This window comes from Artemia franciscana, chromosome 6, assembly GCF_032884065.1.
Source record: "Artemia franciscana chromosome 6, ASM3288406v1, whole genome shotgun sequence".
Classification (NCBI taxonomy): domain Eukaryota; kingdom Metazoa; phylum Arthropoda; class Branchiopoda; order Anostraca; family Artemiidae; genus Artemia; species Artemia franciscana.
The window spans coordinates 10759578-10781895 of NC_088868.1; the positions used below are offsets into that span (position 1 = coordinate 10759578).

The 22318-nt window shown below is 34.9% G+C and overlaps 1 protein-coding gene across 2 annotated transcripts in view; it reads left to right on the plus strand.

Annotated features, from left to right (window-relative positions):
* The first annotated feature begins 13079 nt into the window (after window positions 1–13079).
* LOC136028031 (zinc finger protein 3-like) overlaps window positions 13080–22318 on the plus strand; it is a 50222-nt gene continuing 40983 nt past the window's right edge. Inside the window, exon 1 of one of the 2 annotated variants that reach the window (XM_065705607.1) lies at window positions 13080–13179. The gene's annotated coding sequence lies outside the window, so the exon portion shown is untranslated. The remainder of the gene's footprint in view (window positions 13180–22318) is intronic. The other variant, XM_065705608.1, reaches the window with a different exon arrangement.

Below are 22318 nucleotides of genomic sequence, written 5' to 3' on the forward strand. Positions count from 1 at the left end.
ATTTTTTTTAATAATACTGGAAATTCTGGCACGCTTTCTATGGAAAAATTCTCTTACCCCATGAAACAATCCTCCATGAAAGATCCTCCCACGTAAATACAAAAATACGGCACAATTTTGAGGCTCGTCACTTTTTATACGTAAGACTAAACTTGATCTAACTTATGTATTTGTAATTAGCATACAAATCTGATTCTTTTGATGTATCTATTAATATCAAGATTCTACTTTTTAAAGTTTTGGTTACTATTAAGCCGGGTCGTGTCTTATTTACAGTTTGTAACCATGAACTGTTTGATTAGCCTAAAAATGGGTATTCTAAAATACTTCCAGAACTGTTGTTACTCACTGAAAAACAACGAGGGTTGTAGTGCATAAAAGGTAACACTTCTTTTTAGAATCAAGAGATGAATTGGATATTCTCAAAAATTTCAAGAACTACTCTTCAGTTTTGGAAGTATTTTAAAAATATCCCATTCATCCATTGATTGTAAAGGGTAGTGTTGTCTTTTGTGCACTATAGGCAATCCTATTATGCTTTCATTAAGAGCAAGATATACTTATGGTTTCAATCAGCCTTGGAGTAAGGCATTTCATAGCTTCCAAGTACAAAAATAAATTTTTTTATTTCTATTTTGATCTTGACTAGCCTAATGACGTAATATGATTGATGCATCAAAATTATAAAAGAAGTTAAAATTCATGAACTTATGTAATATTTTTAAAAGTTGAATAGATTTTAACCGAAATTCCCAGATAGCTGCGATATTCACATACTTGGCTATGTTTGGATATTGTGTTTGCATGCAAATAACCGCATGGGAAACAAGTGTTAATGAAAAAAGCGTGCCTTACTTTTCGCTTTACCTTTGAGTAGTTCTGTCGTCTTTCTTTTTCTTCAGGCTTTATTTGCACATCGAAAAATCTTTTTGCAAATTGTAAGATTGCAAATAGATTTTTTTTGCAATTAAACTCTCTTATAAATAAGCTCTAAGCTCATGATTTTAATACAATCACAATCGAAAAATATCCAAGAGAAAAACAACTGTAAATCAAACATCTTAATTTTGTCATTGCAACGCTGCCTAACTGCCAATATATTTGAAAATCAGTCCATTTTTGTGAATCAATTTTTACTATTATAACAGACAGGCTGTAATAGGATATTAGAGGTTAGTCCCCATTTGGAGGTGTGGAGTTAGGCATTCCAAATATCTCCCTGAAGAACAGTCAAGGCTGTAGTTGGATTTGTTGAGTTTGTATTAGGCCTACCTTCCTCAACCATTTGTAAAATAAGATAAAAGTTATCCCTCTAGGGTTGTACACATTGTCCTGCTTAACAAGTTTTTTTTACCTAAATAAAGGTTTTGCCAGATACTTACTTTTTAGCAGACTTTGAGGTTTGCCAGGATGTGATTCACTGACATAGCCTAGCCTGTGTGGTTAGATAACTAACAAACTACATTGCAAAATTGTTATTAGCCTATAAAAACTAGGCAGATATCCCAATAAATGACATACATTATTCATAACAGAGACAATTTCATTTTCTAATTTCTATTTATATTAAGTTTTAATGTTGCTCCTTACTTTCAGTTGAAAAAAACTTGTTTTTTATGAACCAGAGAAAAGATACTTTCCCCTCCAAGAATTTGAATTTGAGGGTCAGTTCAGGATATATGTGTTATGCTAAGAGATACACTAGAAAAGTTTGTTCATCTTATGGTTAGCTTCTCTAGTAAATGTATCACAGTTCATATTAATGATTTACCAATAAAATGAACATACCACTTGATGCCTTTTCTATGCTCTTTACAAATATAGTAATAACAAATTCAAATTTAAGCACTTTTTGAGCTATAAAAAATAGCAAATTCTCCATTAAGCCATCAACCATTGATGATGGTGATACAAACTTTATTGATATGCTGTGACCTAGTTTAAATTTATCCAACATTTCCTATAGACAGAGTGTTTCTTTTCCAATGTGTTATATACTAGTGGATACAGAAAAAAAATGCTTAACAAAATAATACCATTTTCATCTTATTCTGTTTTTAATTAGACAATCACTTTATTTGTGATAAGAGCCATGTCACTGAATTAATATCGATTATCTTTCAACTGTTTTCTTTGAAGTTGTAATAAGTTTTGTCAATATTATGTCTAAATTGACAGTTAAAAGTGTTGGCGTGTCTGATGAATTGGGAAAAAGACCTGAAAAGCATGTTTGAGAAAGCCCCTCCAAGTCATACTGCTGTATGAAATGCCTAACAGGCCTTGACAAGAGTTCTAAATGTTTGCAGTGCAACTCTTGTAGCAAATGGAAATGTGCTATTTGTTTAAATTTGAATGATGAAGAATTTGCTGCATTGAGCTTGGCTACTAGTAAGCTTGAGTGCACATGGAACTATTCTAAATAACTTACAAGCCCACCAACTCATGCCTCCAGTGTAGCAGACATAATGTCTGCCGTTTCAGCTGCCATGTTGCCATTCCAGACAACTATCACCCAGACACTAACTGAACTGGTCAATAGTACCATGGATACATTGAAAGCAGACTTCAAACTTTTAAACACTTAAGTGGTTACTATTGAACAAAACCTCTCCACGAAGTGTGATGATAAGATTACTTGGTCAATTGCCTGAGAAGAAATCAAATCTGACAGGCCTTGATGAGAGTTCTAAATGTTTACAGTGCAACTCTTGCAGCAAATGGACATGTGCTATTTGTTTATATTTGAATGATGAAGAATTTTGCTGCATTGAGCTTGGCTACTAGTAAGCTTGAGTGTGCATGGAACTGTTCTAAATGCCTTACAAGCCCACCAACTCATGCCTCCAGTGTAGCAGACATAACGTCTGCCATTTCAGCCGCCATGTTGCCATTCCAGACAACTATCACCCAGACACTAACTGAACTGGTCAATAGTACCATGGATACATTGAAAGCAGACTTCAAACTTTTAAACACTAAAGTGGTTACTATTGAACAAAACCTCTCCACAAAGTGTGATGAAAAAACTACTTGGTTGATTGCCCAAGAAGAAATCAAATCTGCTAATGTCTCAGCCCTGAGTGCATCCAATATTATACAAATAGTGCAAGCTGAAAAGAATCTTGATAGTCAAAAATTAAATATTGTTGCACTTGGAATACCAGTGTCTGGTGACCCATCTATTTTTATTCAAGATTATTTAGTGCAGCAGTATTGCATCAATCCTGGCAAGCTAATTGATGTTAGATATTTGCAATCTTGTCCAAATTCAACCCCAAGCCAACATCCTCCACTGGTAATTTTTACTGTGTCCGATTTTGAGGTTAAGAAAAAGATCCTTCAGAAATCATTTGAGCTCAGAGCAGACATCCAGTTTTGATCCAACCAATCCAGGGAGGATCGCCTTAAACATAGAGAGCTTGTTCAGCAACTGAAAGAGAGAACAGTGTTAGGTAGAAAAAATCTTGTAATCAGGAACTTGGAAATCATCATAAAAAACAACGCAGACCTGCTAGGACTGCAGTTCCACAGCAGGGGATGATTTTGGATTAAGTTGTATTGTTTCTCATCTGGACAGACAAGAGTCACCAGATGAGAGTGTAAATAGTTTGTTTGTTTCAGTTGATGATGATGTTTCATGTATTAATGAGTTGTCCTCAAGTAGTTCCCATTTTTTCAGTGCTAATTCAACAGTTTCTTCTGATGCTTCATCAACTGAGCCTCTTTCTGCTGGTGTTTTTTTGCTAATAAATCATCTCTGCACAGTGCAACCAAAAGTGCAACTTGTCATGCAAATGATATTGGAAAATTAAGGATTCTTAGTGCAAATGCTGATGGCCTCTTCAACAAGGTTCCAGAACTCCATCTCTGCCTAGCAAAAGAAATAGTTGATATTGCAGCCATATCTGAGATATGCCCCAAAAATGTGAAACAGCCTCTTACAGCCCAAGCACTTGAAATCAGTGGATACCAACTCATATCTAACATTGAGTCCGATGCCTACAGGAGAGGTGTTGGAATATATGTAAAAAGTAGTTTCAAGGTAAGCACTTTGATTCCTTCTTCCCATTGCTGTGTTTGGGTTGAGAATGTCTGGGTTAGACTGCAGTGTGGTAATTCTACAATGGTGGTCAGAGTGGTTTATTGTAGTCCTAATACTCCCTCTTGCCTTGAATCAGAACAGTATCTTGCTAATATCATTTCTGATATTATCAAAGACACTTGCAACCAACATGTGGTGATTCTTGGAGACTTCAATTTTCCTGATTATGACTAGGTTGATGGTTCTGGTTTTTCAGCCAAAGAACAGGAATCTCCATTTCTTACTTGTCTGTCTGAATATTTGCTGTTCCAAACTGTTGACCAACTTACACGGTATAGAGATGGTCAAGCATCCAACATACTGGACCTAGTTATTCTTAATAATCCAGATTTGTGGACTAAAAATGAATTTCTTGCCCCTATTGGTAACAGTGATCATGCTGCTATCTCCACAGAATTGCGCTTATCTACTACTCAACCTCTTCCTAAACAACACAAAGTTATTGATTACAGGCGTATCTCTGAGAGACTTGCTGACTTTGATTGGAATACCATATTCACTTCAGATATTGAAGAATCTTGGCAGAAATTAAAAGCTGTATTGCTAGTTTTTGAAAAAGCTCACACTAGAGCATTTTGGAGGAGATAGGCAAAAACAATACCTTTCATGACTTGTCTAACTAGCAAACTACTGAATAGGAAGAATCGAACCTGGAAACACTTTAAAAAAAGAAAACAGATGCAAACTATCAGAAGTATCAAAAGGCTCGGAATGAGGCCACCAATTCCATCAAACAACTGAAGAAAAGACATGAAGAAAGGTTAGCTGAAAATATAAAAAATAATCCCAAGCTGTTTTGGCAGTATGCTTCTGTTAAATGTCAAAATAGGCACTCTGTCCCTGATTTGGCTCATCATGGTCAGACAGTTTCAGACCCAGCTTTTAAAAGACCCGGCTCAACCAATGCCACCTCTTGAGCTGACTGAGGAGTCTGTTATGAAACAGCTAGCTTTGTTGGATGTAAATAAATCTGCAGGGCCAGATGGCCTCCACCCCTGTCTCTTGCATAAGTGCAGAATAGAAATAGTATACCCACTTTCAAAGATCATTAGACTATCTCTTGATAGCTCAAAGCTTCCTGCTGAGTGGAAAGTGGCATATATTACCCCCATTCACAAAAAGGGAAGGAAAGATTCTGTGGAAAATTACCGACCTATTAGTATTACCTCTGTTGTTGTTAAGCTTCTTGAACGTATTGTCAACAAAGCAGTTATTGAACATCTTGATTGGAATAATCTTCTGAACAGCTCTCAACATGGTTTCCAATGCAACAGATCAGTTGACACTAATCTGCTTGAGTCATATGACTATATTACAAAACTACTGGAGTTGGGAATCCCTGTTGACATGATCCTTCTTGATTTTTCAAAAGCATTTGACAAAGTTTGTCATAGGAGACTTGAGCTTAAGCTACAATCTATTGGTTTGGAGGAAAAAATTCTTAAATAGATCCTGGATTTCTTGAGGAATCGTATTCAGCATGTAAGACTGTTTGATGCAGATGGCAATTCTATTCTCCTCTCAGAATGTTATCAGTGGGGTTCCACAGGGTAGTGTTCTTGGCCCCACCATGTTCAATATTTTCATAATGATGCTCCTCTAGCGCTTAAAAGCAGAATGACGTTACATGCTGATGATTCCAAGGTAATTGGTCCAGCTAGCACTCTTGAAGATACTTCCCAACTTCAAAATGACCTTCATCCCCCTAGCGTGTGGGCGAAAATCTTGGCTACTCACTTTCAATGTGTCAAAATGTCATGTTTTACACTTTGGGCACAAGAATATCAATACAACTTACTCTCTTTATGGTCAGCTCCTTTCTCCAGTGTTGGAAGAACATGACCTAGGAGTAATTGTTGACAATGATCTTAAATTTAGCACTCATGCAAAGAAGGCAGCAGCATCAGCTAGCTCATCACTAGGGCTCTTAAAAAAAGACAATTTCCTCCCGTTCTCCAAAAATTCTGAGCCTTTTGTATAAAGGACTTGTTCAGCCAAGGCTTGAGACAGGCATGGTCCTTGCATCCCCCGTTTTCAAAAAAGATGTGAAAATTCTTGAAGATGTCCAGAGAAGAGCCACTTAGATGGTGAGTGGACTGCATGAGCTCCCTTACCCTACAAGGCTATGCAAGCTGAAACTCCCAACTCTGGTTTATAGAAGAAGACGGGGTGATGCCATTCTGGTTCATAAACTTATTAATTCCAAGGCAGTTCCTGGTCTTCTTCCTCTGGCGTCTCAGGATTCTTGTACAAGGGGACATAACTTGAAGTTATCCAGGCATTTCTCCTCAAAGCGGCAATGCGCCCATTTTCTTACCAACCGTGTTGCTAACCTCTGGAACAAATTACTGCCAGATACCGTTGCTGCCCAAACCACAGACAGCTTTAAAAACCATCTTGACAACGAATGGTAAAAAAAAGGAATGGAAGTATAACTGGGAAGCACTTGAATCAGCAACATCAAACCACTAGTCAAGTGTATGTATTCAACTATGTGTCATGTGTTATCAACTCTGGAGTTTCTACAAGGAAAAATCCTTATATTGCTCCAAGCTGCAATTTAAGGTAATTAAAGCATGATTTATCTGTTGTTTTCAAAAAAATAATACTATGTTATCTCAGTGCTGTTTTCTTGGTCATTTTCAACAAAATAATAATACATTTTCTAAGTGCCAAAATTATTTATAGTTAGGTTAGGCTGGGTTAGGTCAAAAAGTGCATAAATTTGAATTTGCAATAGAATCAATGATTATATTTGTAAAGAGCATAAAAAAGGCATCAAATGGTATGTTCACTTTATTGGTAAGTCAGTTATATGAACTATGATACATTAACTCCTTCTCCTAAGTAAGGCAAGATTTATTTGCAACATTCCAGCCTGATTATATAATGTGTTTGTTTTACAAAATTTTCTCTGCAGTCTATCTGTTTTGGGATTGTTTAATACAAACTGAGAAGGAAAGCTGTATAGCCTACAAATCGTTTTAAATTTGCTTAGGCTTACACCATGGTCCAAAAACCAGTATTTGGTCAGTAGATTTTAATACCTGGGGTAAAATTGGTGCAAACAGTATTACTGGCTTTCATATAAAGTGAATATACCACTCAATGCCTTGTTTTATGCTCTTTACAAATATAATAATTGCTTCTACTGCAAATTCAGATTTAAGCACTTTGTGACCTCTTGATCTCTTAAAAATGACCTATATATAGGGTCATTACAAATCTGTAATAGTTTAGAAACAAATTTGGGCTATATATTTGCACATCAGGGGGGTGGGGATAAAGCATAGCATATATTAAATACATAAACTAACCATTGCTTTATTTTTTTATGTTTTATGTGTTTATGTGTTTTTTTAATGAGAAGAGAAATACCAGTGCAACAGCACAAACACATAAAAAATACAGCAATGGTTAGTTTACGTATTTAATATATGCTATGCTTAACCCCCCCCCCCCTGATAGGCAAATATATAGCCTAAATTTGTTTCTAACTATTACAGATTTGTAATGACCCCATATATAGGTCATTTTTTAGAGGTCAAAAAGTGCTTAAATCTGAATTTGCGTTAGAATTGATTATTATATTTGTAAACAGCATTAAAAAAGGCATCGAGTGGTATATTCACTTTACATGAAAGCCAGTAATACTGTTTGCACCAATTTTACCATACCTGGCTTTGGCAGTTCTTATCAGAGTAGTGAATTTCCAAAAAAAAAATCCCAACTCTTGGTCATCCTTGGATAATTCTTCAGGGATAACTTTGAGATGAATATTTATTTGAATGCCAATATTGAGTTAACCTGTGTGCTATATACATCCATGTTAAATTGGGTTCTGTAGTTTGTCTTTTTCATTTTAAAACTTTTTTTTATGCTTTGCTACCTATTTTATTCTTTCAGCTTTGGCTTGTAATAAATTTATATTTCATCATATATCCAGTTTATTATATCATATATCATGTAGCCAGCACTTTACCCTCATTAAAGATAATTCTTAGACACCTTTCAAACAGTTCATGGTAACGAACTGTAGTAAGGAGCGACCCGGCTCAATAGTAACCAAAACTCTAAAAATTGAATTTCGATATCAATAGCTACACCAAAAGAATGGCATTTTAATGCTGATTTTAAATATATAAGTTTCATCAAGTTTAGTCTTACCCATCAAAAGTTACGAGCCTGAGAAAATTTGCCTTATTTAAGAAAATAGGGGGAAACACCCCCTAAAAGTCATAGAATCTTAACGAAAATCACACCATCAGATTTAGCGTATCAGAGAACACTACTGTAGAAGTTTCAAGCTCCTATCTACAAAAATGTGGAATTTTGTATTTTTTGCCAGAAGACAAATCATGGGTGTGTGTTTATTTATTTTTATTTTTTTTTATTTTTTTTTTCCTTTTCCCAGGGGTAATCGTATAGACCAAGTGGTCCTAGAATGTCGCAGGAGGGCTCATTCTAACGGAAATGAAAAGTTCTAGTGCCCTTTTTAAGTGACCAAAAAAATTGGAGGGCATCTAGGCCCCCTCCCACGGTCATTTTTTCCCAAAGTCAACGGATCAAAATTTTGAGATAGCCATTTTGTTCAGCATAGTCGAAAACCATAATAACTGTATTTGGGGATGATTTACTCCCCCACAATCCCTGGGGGAGGGGCTGCAAGTTACAAACTTTGACCAGTGTTTACATATAGTAATGGTTATTGGGAAGTGTACAGACGTTTTCAGGGGGATTTATTTTGTTTGGGGGGTGGGGCTGAGGGAAGGGGGCTATGTTGGAGGATCTTTCTTTGGAGGAATCTGTCATGGGGGAAGAAAAATTCAAGGAAAGGGGCGCATGATTTTCTAGCATTACTATAAGAAAACAATGAAAAATAAACATGAAAACGTTTTTTCAAATGAAAGGAAGGAGTTGTGTTGAAACTTAAAACGAACAGAGATTATAACGCATATGAGGGGTTCTAAAAATACTTTAGCATAAAGAGCGAGGTATTTAGGAGGAGACAAATACCTTGCTATTTATGCTAAAGTATTTTTAGTAATTTCAACTATTTATTCTACGGCCTCTCTGATTCAGGGGTTGGGACAAAACTTAAGATTTAGTGTAAAGAGCGAGGTATTAACGAGGATACAAACCCCCTTGTATACATAATAAAAATATAAGATTATGAAAGTTTGTTATGTAAGTTGCTAATTTATAAGTTACGTATATTTTTTACTATTAAAAACGTTCGTTAAAAATTAGAAGTTCTAGTTGCCTTTTTAAGCAACCGAAAAATTGGAGGGCAACTAGGCCTCCTTCTCCACCCCTTATTTCTCAAAATCGTCTGATCAAAACTAAGAGAAAGCCATTTAGCCAAAAAAAGAATTAATATACAAATTTCATTTTAATAATTTATGTGCGGAGAGCCAAAACCAAACATGCATTAATTCAAAAACGTTCAGAAATTAAATAAAAAAAACTAATTTTTTAGCTGAAAGTAAGGAGCGACATTAAAACTTAAAACGAACAGAAATTACTCCGTATATAAAATGGGTCGTCCCCTCCACAATCCTTAGCTCTTTACGCTAAAGTTTGACTCTTTTGCCACAATTCTACTTTTTAAAAAAATTAAAAGCTTTAGCGTAAAGAGCGAGGGATTGCAGAGGGGACAACCCATTTTATATACGGAGTAATTTCTTTTCGTTTTAAGTTTTAATGTCGCTCCTTACTTTCAGCTAAAGAAATTAGTTTTTGTTTATTTAATTATGGACAGTGTCTATTCTGTTTTAAAAAACACATTAAAAAAGATGAAAAAAAAATATCCGAAGAACAATTTATATTATTAATTCAGATCTTTAAGGGTAAGTTCAGGGGAATTTTTAACTAGCCGGAAGGCACTATATGTAAAATTACGCTAACGGAATCAAGATGAAACACTTAGGGAATCCTTTAAGGGTTTTAATTAAAGGAAAAAACCGTATGCAGGCAGGGTTTCAAAAGGTTCATATAAGCAATACCATAGATAGCACCACCCTAAAATAGCTAGAAATTTCATTGAAACCTTTAAAGGATCTAATTCTATTCAAAATTCAAAGTTATGGTGGCATTTTAAAGAGTAATAAGATATTGGAGGGCAAGAAGCCCTTTTCTCAAACCCTTTCATTTTCTAAGCTCATCCAGTAAAAATTTTGAGACAACCATTTTCTTCAGAATAGTGGAATGATCGAGAAACTACGTCTTTAAGGATATAAGGCATGTCACTCCTCCCCCCACAATTATGCAATCGGCCCACTATGCTTTAAAACTAAACTTATGCTTTAACGTTTTTTAAACATTATTTTAAAGTAAATCATACGGCATTTAGTTTATGGTTGCCAATATGACATCTCAGCAATATACCGAGAACGACTGGGGATAATAAGTTGAAACTATTGAGGATACTACTATTACTACTTCTGCTCTTACAATTCAAATAAATAAAAAGAATTTAAGTGTATCTAAGTATTCAATGAGTATCGATAGAGTATTTTGGGAGTGATATTAAGTTTTTTTTCAGGTCAGCTTCAGAGGCTATAAATTAAATTAACAAGTACTGTTTGTGTAAGGATTAAAAATTGTTGAAAAGTTCTCCAAAACACAAATAGTAACCAATACTATGGATTCTTATTGAAAAAAACTGGAAAGATACAAAATATTATTTTTCCAGTAAAAAGACTATGTCAATAAAAAACGAACAGAAATCAGTTTAAAAACTTTTTCCAGAAAACAAGTTATTCAACAAAAAGTAAAGAGCAACCTTAAGCCAAGAATATGTAAAAAAAAGGTAGAATAATCTTCCAAGCATAAAACTACCACAAATCACTATCAATAAATAAATAAAATTCAAAATGAGCAGAAATTAGATTAAACTAGTCAAACTCAAAACGAGCAAACCTTAACACTAGCAAGGCTGATGACCCCTATGTTTTCTCATGACCTGAACACAATTTGCACTTTACTGAAAACAAAACACGTTTAAAATGTTTTCACTTTTATTACTTTCATAAATAAAAAATTATCAAAAACCTTTAAGGAATAAATGTCAGTATATGTCAATTAAACTGACAATTCTCAGTCATTTTTTTGTTTTTTTGTTTTTTTTTAGTAAATTGCAAATTGTGCTCTGGTATTTAGAAGGTATTGGGAATATTAGTCTTATGATGTTAATTTTTTGCTGGTTTTGAGTTTGACTTGGCTATTTATTGTAATTTCTTTTCGTCTTGAGTTCATTGATAGTAATTTGTGGTAGTTTTACGCTTAAAAGATTATTTGGCTTTAGTTTTGCTCATCCTTGGACTGATGGAGCTCTTTACTTTTCTTTGAAATACTTATTTTCTGGAAAAGTTTTTTTTATTAATCCAAAAGAAAACAACAACTAAACACACAAGATGAAGAAAAAAATGAAACGCTAAAAAACAAAACAAATGCACACAAATCATATTATAAAATGTTTCTGAAACTGCTGTAACTCACTGAACAAAAAACGATTGTCTATAATGCACAAAAAGGTAACGCTCCTTTTTAGAATTTAATGAAAAATGACAAGTTTCCACAACTGAAACTACGGAGCAACATTAAAACTTAAACGAACAGAAATTATTGCGTTTATGAGGGGATTCACCCCTCATCAATACTTCGCTCTTTAAGCTAAAGTTCGAATTTTGTTCTAATTCTATAACAGTGACCCTTGGATCTAAAAGACCGCTTAATCTGAATTAATACTTCTTTAGAAAGTACCGAAAAAACTTCAGCGTAAACAACAAGATATCAACAAGGGGATGAACCCCCTTATATACGTAATAATTTTTGTTACTTTTAAGTTTAAATGCTGCTCCTTACTTTCATTGAAAAAACTAGTTTTTTATTTAAATTATGATAATTTTTTTTAATAATACTGGAAATTCTGGCACGCTTTCTATGGAAAAATTCTCTTACCCCATGAAACAATCCTCCATGAAAGATCCTCCCACGTAAATACAAAAATACGGCACATTTTTGAGGCTCGTCACTTTTTATACGTAAGACTAAACTTGATCTAACTTATGTATTTGTAATTAGCATACAAATCTGATTCTTTTGATGTATCTATTAATATCAAGATTCTACTTTTTAAAGTTTTGGTTACTATTAAGCCGGGTCGTGTCTTATTTACAGTTTGTAACCATGAACTGTTTGATTAGCCTAAAAATGGGTATTCTAAAATACTTCCAGAACTGTTGTTACTCACTGAAAAACAACGAGGGTTGTAGTGCATAAAAGGTAACACTTCTTTTTAGAATCAAGAGATGAATTGGATATTCTCAAAAATTTCAAGAACTACTCTTCAGTTTTGGAAGTATTTTAAAAATATCCCATTCATCCATTGATTGTAAAGGGTAGTGTTGTCTTTTGTGCACTATAGGCAATCCTATTATGCTTTCATTAAGAGCAAGATATACTTATGGTTTCAATCAGCCTTGGAGTAAGGCATTTCATAGCTTCCAAGTACAAAAATAAATTTTTTTATTTCTATTTTGATCTTGACTAGCCTAATGACGTAATATGATTGATGCATCAAAATTATAAAAGAAGTTAAAATTCATGAACTTATGTAATATTTTTAAAAGTTGAATAGATTTTAACCGAAATTCCCAGATAGTTGCGATATTCACATACTTGGCTATGTTTGGATATTGTGTTTGCATGCAAATAACCGCATGGGAAACAAGTGTTAATGAAAAAAGCGTGCCTTACTTTTCGCTTTACCTTTGAGTAGTTCTGTCGTCTTTCTTTTTCTTCAGGCTTTATTTGCACATCGAAAAATCTTTTTGCAAATTGTAAGATTGCAAATAGATTTTTTTTGCAATTAAACTCTCTTATAAATAAGCTCTAAGCTCATGATTTTAATACAATCACAATCGAAAAATATCCAAGAGAAAAACAACTGTAAATCAAACATCTTAATTTTGTCATTGCAACGCTGCCTAACTGCCAATATATTTGAAAATCAGTCCTTTTTTGTGAATCAATTTTTACTATTATAACAGACAGGCTGTAATAGGATATTAGAGGTTAGTCCCCATTTGGAGGTGTGGAGTTAGGCAATCCAAATATCTCCCTGAAGAACAGTCAAGGCTGTAGTTCGATTTGTTGAGTTTGTATTAGGCCTACCTTCCTCAACCATTTGTAAAATAAGATAAAAGTTATCCCTCTAGGGTTGTACACATTGTCCTGCTTAACAAGTTTTTTTTACCTAAATAAAGGTTTTGCCAGATACTTACTTTTTAGCAGACTTTGAGGTTTGCCAGGATGTGATTCACTGACATAGCCTAGCCTGTGTGGTTAGATAACTAACAAACTACATTGCAAAATTGTTATTAGCCTATAAAAACTAGGCAGATATCCCAATAAATGACATACATTATTCATAACAGAGACAATTTCATTTTCTAATTTCTATTTATATTAAGTTTTAATGTTGCTCCTTACTTTCAGTTGAAAAAAACTTGTTTTTTATGAACCAGAGAAAAGATACTTTCCCCTCCAAGAATTTGAATTTGAGGGTCAGTTCAGGATATATGTGTTATGCTAAGAGATACACTAGAAAAGTTTGTTCATCTTATGGTTAGCTTCTCTAGTAAATGTATCACAGTTCATATTAATGATTTACCAATAAAATGAACATACCACTTGATGCCTTTTCTATGCTCTTTACAAATATAGTAATAACAAATTCAAATTTAAGCACTTTTTGAGCTATAAAAAATAGCAAATTCTCCATTAAGCCATCAACCATTGATGATGGTGATACAAACTTTATTGATATGCTGTGACCTAGTTTAAATTTATCCAACATTTCCTATAGACAGAGTGTTTCTTTTCCAATGTGTTATATACTAGTGGATACAGAAAAAAAATGCTTAACAAAATAATACCATTTTCATCTTATTCTGTTTTTAATTAGACAATCACTTTATTTGTGATAAGAGCCATGTCACTGAATTAATATCGATTATTTTTCAACTGTTTTCTTTGAAGTTGTAATAAGTTTTGTCAATATTATGTCTAAATTGACAGTTAAAAGTGTTGGCGTGTCTGATGAATTGGGAAAAAGACCTGAAAAGCATGTTTGAGAAAGCCCCTCCAAGTCATACTGCTGTATGAAATGCCTAACAGGCCTTGACAAGAGTTCTAAATGTTTGCAGTGCAACTCTTGTAGCAAATGGAAATGTGCTATTTGTTTAAATTTGAATGATGAAGAATTTGCTGCATTGAGCTTGGCTACTAGTAAGCTTGAGTGCACATGGAACTATTCTAAATAACTTACAAGCCCACCAACTCATGCCTCCAGTGTAGCAGACATAATGTCTGCCGTTTCAGCTTCCATGTTGCCATTCCAGACAACTATCACCCAGACACTAACTGAACTGGTCAATAGTACCATGGATACATTGAAAGCAGACTTCAAACTTTTAAACACTTAAGTGGTTACTATTGAACAAAACCTCTCCACGAAGTGTGATGATAAGATTACTCGGTCAATTGCCTGAGAAGAAATCAAATCTGACAGGCCTTGATGAGAGTTCTAAATGTTTACAGTGCAACTCTTGCAGCAAATGGACATGTGCTATTTGTTTATATTTGAATGATGAAGAATTTTGCTGCATTGAGCTTGGCTACTAGTAAGCTTGAGTGTGCATGGAACTGTTCTAAATGCCTTACAAGCCCACCAACTCATGCCTCCAGTGTAGCAGACATAACGTCTGCCATTTCAGCCGCCATGTTGCCATTCCAGACAACTATCACCCAGACACTAACTGAACTGGTCAATAGTACCATGGATACATTGAAAGCAGACTTCAAACTTTTAAACACTAAAGTGGTTACTATTGAACAAAACCTCTCCACAAAGTGTGATGAAAAAACTACTTGGTTGATTGCCCAAGAAGAAATCAAATCTGCTAATGTCTCAGCCCTGAGTGCATCCAATATTATACAAATAGTGCAAGCTGAAAAGAATCATGATAGTCAAAAATTAAATATTGTTGCACTTGGAATACCAGTGTCTGGTGACCCATCTATTTTTATTCAAGATTATTTAGTGCAGCAGTATTGCATCAATCCTGGCAAGCTAATTAATGTTAGATATTTGCAATCTCGTCCAAATTCAACCCCAAGCCAATGTCCTCCACTGGTAATTTTTACTGTGTCCGATTTTGAGGTTAAGAAAAAGATCCTTCAGAAATCATTTGAGCTCAGAGCAGACATCCAGTTTTGATCCAACCAATCTAGGGAGGATCGCCTTAAACATAGAGAGCTTGTTCAGCAACTGAAAGAGAGAACAGTGTTAGGTAGAAAAAATCTTGTAATCAGGAACTTGGAAATCATCATAAAAAACAACGCAGACCTGCTAGGACTGCAGTTCCACAGCAGGGGATGATTTTGGATTAAGTTGTATTGTTTCTCATCTGGACAGACAAGAGTCACCAGATGAGAGTGTAAATAGTTTGTTTGTTTCAGTTGATGATGATGTTTCATGTATTAATGAGTTGTCCTCAAGTAGTTCCCATTTTTTCAGTGCTAATTCAACAGTTTCTTCTGATGCTTCATCAACTGAGCCTCTTTCTGCTGGTGTTTTTTTGCTAATAAATCATCTCTGCACAGTGCAACCAAAAGTGCAACTTGTCATGCAAATGATATTGGAAAATTAAGGATTCTTAGTGCAAATGCTGATGGCCTCTTCAACAAGGTTCCAGAACTCCATCTCTGCCTAGCAAAAGAAATAGTTGATATTGCAGCCATATCTGAGATATGCCCCAAAAATGTGAAACAGCCTCTTACAGCCCAAGCACTTGAAATCAGTGGATACCAACTCATATCTAACATTGAGTCCGATGCCTACAGGAGAGGTGTTGGAATATATGTAAAAAGTAGTTTCAAGGTAAGCACTTTGATTCCTTCTCCCCATTTCTGTGTTTGGGTTGAGAATGTCTGGGTTAGACTGCAGTGTGGTAATTCTACAATGGTGGTCAGAGTGGTTTATTGTAGTCCTAATACTCCCTCTTGCCTTGAATCAGAACAGTATCTTGCTAATATCATTTCTGATATTATCAAAGACACTTGCAACCAACATGTGGTGATTCTTGGAGACTTCAGTTTTCCTGATTATGACTGGGTTGATGGTTCTGGTTTTTCAGCCAAAGAACAGGAATCTCCATTTCTTACTTGTCTGTCTGAATATTTGCTGTTCCAAACTGTTGACCAACTTACACGGTATAGAGATGGTCAAGCATCCAACATACTGGACCTAGTTATTCTTAATAATCCAGATTTGTGGACTAAAAATGAATTTCTTGCCCCTATTGGTAACAGTGATCATGCTGCTATCTCCACAGAATTGCGCTTATCTACTACTCAACCTCTTCCTAAACAACACAAAGTTATTGATTACAGGCGTATCTCTGAGAGACTTGCTGACTTTGATTGGAATACCATATTCACTTCAGATATTGAAGAATCTTGGCAGAAATTAAAAGCTGTATTGCTAGTTTTTGAAAAAGCTCACACTAGAGCATTTTGGAGGAGATAGGCAAAAACAATACCTTTCATGACTTGTCTAACTAGCAAACTACTGAATAGGAAGAATCGAACCTGGAAACACTTTAAAAAAAGAAAACAGATGCAAACTATCAGAAGTATCAAAAGGCTCGGAATGAGGCCACCAATTCCATCAAACAACTGAAGAAAAGACATGAAGAAAGGTTAGCTGAAAATATAAAAAATAATCCCAAGCTGTTTTGGCAGTATGCTTCTGTTAAATGTCAAAATAGGCACTCTGTCCCTGATTTGGCTCATCATGGTCAGACAGTTTCAGACCCAGCTTTTAAAAGACCCGGCTCAACCAATGCCACCTCTTGAGCTGACTGAGGAGTCTGTTATGAAACAGCTAGCTTTGTTGGATGTAAATAAATCTGCAGGGCCAGATGGCCTCCACCCCTGTCTCTTGCATAAGTGCAGAATAGAAATAGTATACCCACTTTCAAAGATCATTAGACTATCTCTTGATAGCTCAAAGCTTCCTGCTGAGTGGAAAGTGGCATATATTACCCCCATTCACAAAAAGGGAAGGAAAGATTCTGTGGAAAATTACCGGCCTATTAGTATTACCTCTGTTGTTGTTAAGCTTCTTGAACGTATTGTCAACAAAGCAGTTATTGAGCATCTTGATTGGAATAATCTTCTGAACAGCTCTCAACATGGTTTCCAATGCAACAGATCAGTTGACACTAATCTGCTTGTGTCATATGACTATATTACAAAACTACTGGAGTTGGGAATCCCTGTTGACATGATCCTTCTTGATTTTTCAAAAGCATTTGACAAAGTTTGTCATAGGAGACTTGAGCTTAAGCTACAATCTATTGGTTTGGAGGAAAAAATTCTTAAATAGATCCTGGATTTCTTGAGGAATCGTATTCAGCATGTAAGACTGTTTGATGCAGATGGCAATTCTATTCTCCTCTCAGAATGTTATCAGTGGGGTTCCACAGGGTAGTGTTCTTGGCCCCACCATGTTCAATATTTTCATAAATGATGCTCCTCTAGCGCTTAAAAGCAGAATGATGTTACATGCTGATGATTCCAAGGTAATTGGTCCAGCTAGCACTCTTGAAGATACTTCCCAACTTCAAAATGACCTTCATCCCCCTAGCGTGTGGGCGAAAATTTTGGCTACTCACTTTCAATGTGTCAAAATGTCATGTTTTACACTTTGGGCACAAGAATATCAATACAACTTACTCTCTTTACGGTCAGCTCCTTTCTCCAGTGTTGGAAGAACATGACCTAGGAGTAATTGTTGACAATGATCTTAAATTTAGCACTCATGCAAAGAAGGCAGCAGCATCAGCTAGCTCATCACTAGGGCTCTTAAAAAAAGACAATTTCCTCCCGTTCTCCAAAAATTCTGAGCCTTTTGTATAAAGGACTTGTTCAGCCAAGGCTTGAGACAGGCATGGTCCTTGCATCCCCCGTTTTCAAAAAAGATGTGAAAATTCTTGAAGATGTCCAGAGAAGAGCCACTTAGATGGTGAGTGGACTGCATGAGCTCCCTTACCCTACAAGGCTATGCAAGCTGAAACTCCCAACTCTGGTTTATAGAAGAAGACGGGGTGATGCCATTCTGGTTCATAAACTTATTAATTCCAAGGCAGTTCCTGGTCTTCTTCCTCTGGCGTCTCAGGATTCTTGTACAAGGGGACATAACTTGAAGTTATCCAGGCATTTCTCCTCAAAGCGGCAATGCGCCCATTTTCTTACCAACCGTGTTGCTAACCTCTGGAACAAATTACTGCCAGATACCGTTGCTGCCCAAACCACAGACAGCTTTAAAAACCATCTTGACAACGAATGGTAAAAAAAAGGAATGGAAGTATAACTGGGAAGCACTTGAATCAGCAACATCAAACCACTAGTCAAGTGTATGTATTCAACTATGTGTCATGTGTTATCAACTCTGGAGTTTCTACAAGGAAAAATCCTTATATTGCTCCAAGCTGCAATTTAAGGTAATTAAAGCATGATTTATCTGTTGTTTTCAAAAAAATAATACTATGTTATCTCAGTGCTGTTTTCTTGGTCATTTTCAACAAAATAATAATACATTTTCTAAGTGCCAAAATTATTTATAGTTAGGTTAGGCTGGGTTAGGTCAAAAAGTGCATAAATTTGAATTTGCAATAGAATCAATGATTATATTTGTAAAGAGCATAAAAAAGGCATCAAATGGTATGTTCACTTTATTGGTAAGTCAGTTATATGAACTATGATACATTAACTCCTTCTCCTAAGTAAGGCAAGATTTATTTGCAACATTCCAGCCTGATTATATAATGTGTTTGTTTTACAAAATTTTCTCTGCAGTCTATCTGTTTTGGGATTGTTTAATACAAACTGAGAAGGAAAGCTGTATAGCCTACAAATCGTTTTAAATTTGCTTAGGCTTACACCATGGTCCAAAAACCAGTATTTGGTCAGTAGATTTTAATACCTGGGGTAAAATTGGTGCAAACAGTATTACTGGCTTTCATATAAAGTGAATATACCACTCAATGCCTTGTTTTATGCTCTTTACAAATATAATAATTGCTTCTACTGCAAATTCAGATTTAAGCACTTTGTGACCTCTTGATCTCTTAAAAATGACCTATATATAAGGTCATTACAAATCTGTAATAGTTTAGAAACAAATTTGGGCTATATATTTGCACATCAGGGGGGTGGGGATAAAGCATAGCATATATTAAATACATAAACTAACCTTTGTTTTATTTTTTTATGTTTTATGTGTTTATGTGTTTTTTAATGAGAAGAGAAATACCAGTGCAACAGCACAAACACATAAAAAATACAGCAATGGTTAGTTTACGTATTTAATATATGCTATGCTTAACCCCCCCCCCCCCTGATAGGCAAATATATAGCCTAAATTTGTTTCTAACTATTACAGATTTGTAATGACCCCATATATAGGTCATTTTTTAGAGGTCAAAAAGTGCTTAAATCTGAATTTGCGTTAGAATTGATTATTATATTTGTAAACAGCATTAAAAAAGGCATCGAGTGGTATATTCACTTTACATGAAAGCCAGTAATACTGTTTGCACCAATTTTACCATACCTGGCTTTGGCAGTTCTTATCAGAGTAGTGAATTTCCAAAAAAAAAATCCCAACTCTTGGTCATCCTTGGATAACTCTTCAGGGATAAACTTGAGATGAATATTTATTTGAATGCCAATATTGAGTTAACCTGTGTGCTATATACATCCATGTTAAATTGGGTTCTGTAGTTTGTCTTTTTCATTTTAAAACTTTTTTTTATGCTTTGCTACCTATTTTATTCTTTTCAGCTTTGGCTTGTAATAAATTTATATTTCATCATATATCCAGTTTATTATATCATATATCATGTAGCCAGCACTTTACCCTCATTAAAGATAATTCTTAGACACCTTTCAAACAGTTCATGGTAACGAACTGTAGTAAGGAGCGACCCGGCTCAATAGTAACCAAAACTCTAAAAATTGAATTTCGATATCAATAGCTACACCAAAAGAATGGCATTTTAATGCTGATTTTAAATATATAAGTTTCATCAAGTTTAGTCTTACCCATCAAAAGTTACGAGCCTGAGAAAATTTGCCTTATTTAAGAAAATAGGGGGAAACACCCCCTAAAAGTCATAGAATCTTAACGAAAATCACACCATCAGATTTAGCGTATCAGAGAACACTACTGTAGAAGTTTCAAGCTCCTATCTACAAAAATGTGGAATTTTGTATTTTTTGCCAGAAGACAAATCATGGGTGTGTGTTTATTTATTTTTATTTTTTTTTATTTTTTTTTTCCTTTTCCCAGGGGTAATCGTATAGACCAAGTGGTCCTAGAATGTCGCAAGAGGGCTCATTCTAACGGAAATGAAAAGTTCTAGTGCCCTTTTTAAGTGACCAAAAAAATTGGAGGGCATCTAGGCCCCCTCCCACGGTCATTTTTTCCCAAAGTCAACGGATCAAAATTTTGAGATAGCCATTTTGTTCAGCATAGTCGAAAACCATAATAACTGTATTTGGGGATGATTTACTCCCCCACAATCCCTGGGGGAGGGGCTGCAAGTTACAAACTTTGACCAGTGTTTACATATAGTAATGGTTATTGGGAAGTGTACAGACGTTTTCAGGGGGATTTATTTTGTTTGGGGGGTGGGGCTGAGGGAAGGGGGCTATGTTGGAGGATCTTTCTTTGGAGGAATCTGTCATGGGGGAAGAAAAATTCAAGGAAAGGGGCGCATGATTTTCTAGCATTACTATAAGAAAACAATGAAAAATAAACATGAAAACGTTTTTTCAAATGAAAGGAAGGAGTTGTGTTGAAACTTAAAACGAACAGAGATTATAACGCATATGAGGGGTTCTAAAAATACTTTAGCATAAAGAGCGAGGTATTTAGGAGGAGACAAATACCTTGCTATTTATGCTAAAGTATTTTTAGTAATTTCAACTATTTATTCTACGGCCTCTCTGATTCAGGGGTTGGGACAAAACTTAAGATTTAGTGTAAAGAGCGAGGTATTAACGAGGATACAAACCCCCTTGTATACATAATAAAAATATAAGATTATGAAAGTTTGTTATGTAAGTTGCTAATTTATAAGTTATGTATATTTTTTACTAATAAAAACGTTCGTTAAAAATTAGAAGTTCTAGTTGCCTTTTTAAGCAACCGAAAAATTGGAGGGCAACTAGGCCTCCTTCTCCACCCCTTATTTCTCAAAATCGTCTGATCAAAACTAAGAGAAAGCCATTTAGCCAAAAAAAGAATTAATATACAAATTTCATTTTAATAATTTATGTGCGGAGAGCCAAAACCAAACATGCATTAATTCAAAAACGTTCAGAAATTAAATAAAAAAAACTAATTTTTTAGCTGAAAGTAAGGAGCGACATTAAAACTTAAAACGAACAGAAATTACTCCGTATATAAAATGGGTCGTCCCCTCCACAATCCTTAGCTCTTTACGCTAAAGTTTGACTCTTTTGCCACAATTCTACTTTTTAAAAAAATTAAAAGCTTTAGCGTAAAGAGCGAGGGATTGCAGAGGGGACAACCCATTTTATATACGGAGTAATTTCTTTTCGTTTTAAGTTTTAATGTCGCTCCTTACTTTCAGCTAAAGAAATTAGTTTTTGTTTATTTAATTATGGACAGTGTCTATTCTGTTTTAAAAAACACATTAAAAAAGATGAAAAAAAAATATCCGAAGAACAATTTATATTATTAATTCAGATCTTTAAGGGTAAGTTCAGGGGAATTTTTAACTAGCCGGAAGGCACTATATGTAAAATTACGCTAACGGAATCAAGATGAAACACTTAGGGAATCCTTTAAGGGTTTTAATTAAAGGAAAAAACCGTATGCAGGCAGGGTTTCAAAAGGTTCATATAAGCAATACCATAGATAGCACCACCCTAAAATAGCTAGAAATTTCATTGAAACCTTTAAAGGATCTAATTCTATTCAAAATTCAAAGTTATGGTGGCATTTTAAAGAGTAATAAGATATTGGAGGGCAAGAAGCCCTTTTCTCAAACCCTTTCATTTTCTAAGCTCATCCAGTAAAAGTTTTGAGACAACCATTTTCTTCAGAATAGTGGA